This window comes from Colobus angolensis, unplaced genomic scaffold (assembly GCF_000951035.1).
Source record: "Colobus angolensis palliatus isolate OR3802 unplaced genomic scaffold, Cang.pa_1.0 Scaffold157, whole genome shotgun sequence".
Taxonomy (NCBI): Eukaryota; Metazoa; Chordata; class Mammalia; order Primates; family Cercopithecidae; genus Colobus; species Colobus angolensis.
Window position 1 is genome coordinate 1,216,671 of NW_012114677.1, and position 1,506 is coordinate 1,218,176.

The window sequence follows — 1,506 nt, forward strand, 5'->3', positions numbered from 1 at the left end:
CACTTTCAGTTGGATCTGGGTCACTGTGGAGACAGAGGTGTCTGCCATCTCCATGGCCTCTGGAGAGTGACATCTCCTGCTGGGAGTGCCGGTTCTCACATGCGGTTTCCCTTGTGTATCGGAGCCCTTTCTGGACTTTCTATTTTCCCCAATTCTTTACGCAGTTGATTGGCATAGAATTTTCCCACACCGGTCTGCCTGCCCCAAGAGCCGTCTCTGCCCCAAGAGGCGCGACTGACACAGCCCTGGCCATGGGGCTCCCTTGGGTGGTGCTTGGGGTGTGCGCCACGGGGTCTGCAGTGGGTTTGCTGTGTCAGGGATGAGCCTGGCTCAGGGGTTGGCGGGGCTCTGAAGCGCATTTGGGGTTCTTTGTAACTTCTGATGTGAGGTTTGAGTCTGGTGCACCCACAGCTGCGTGCTCTTCTCACCCCTCACGGTGTTGCAGGCTCAGGTCCCTGGGCTCCTTTAGCAAGCAGGCTGGTCAGCGAGGCACAAGGATGCGGCACAGGGCATCCCCTGAGGCTTCACGGGCAAAACTCTCAGTGCTTAGGGTTTGCCCTGTGCCCTCTGGGTGGGGCGGCCCTCTCAGCACTCGGCAGCATGGTCGGGCTGGCCAGGGCATGGGCAGACTCTCCTGTGGCCACCTCCACCCTCCTGCCCAGCCGGCTGTGTCACACTCATCTTTTTAACGTCAGGTTGGTTCCTGGCAAAAACGTCCCTCCGGGCGCCTCCAAGCCTGGGATTTGGAAGACAGGAACGGCACAGGCAGCAGGAAAGCAGCTGCGCTCAGATGATGCCTTCTCCGTTACTTGAAGCTTCTTTTTGTTCGGCCATCAAAGAAACTTGACAAAATAGGAACAGGATATACTTCTCAATTGTAAAACTTGGTTCAGGGACAGTTGGCTTCCAAAAGCTTTCAGATTTCAATTATTTGAGAAAGAAGTTTGTTTCAGATCCTTGATTAATATTTATGAACTCACTCACCCTGTGTAGGTAGCCTCGCGTTGGTCTGTCCAAGTGTGCTTGCCTTTGAGAAGAAGCCTTGCAGTTGGGCGGGGTGTGCAGACGCCCTCCTGTGAGCTGCATCCTGGGCCCGGTCAGCTGCCCCGGCTCTCGCCCTCATCCTCACTGCCTCGGCTGAGCCCTGTTGATGCGAACAGCCACTGCCACAGGCAGCCCCTCCCACTGTCCCCTCTGCCCTGGACCCTGCATGGCCTCAGGAAGCCGGCTTGCCCTCCGGGTGCTGCAGGGGCTTGGCAGGTGGGGAAGGCTCTGGCGGGTGCCTTTGGTGGCTCCCGAGACGTCAGCAGTGCTCTGATGCAGGCCTGCTCCCTCATCATCCTCTCTCATCGTTCTGTGTGCATTTTTCTCTATGTCCTGACCTTTCTTCTTGCACCTCAAAGTGGTGTCCAGGTGCAAATGTAAGCAGTGGTGGATCCAGAAATAAGAGCTTTGTGTAATAAGGTTCTTAAAACAGTCCTTTCTTACACCTGCCCAGTGCCAGAC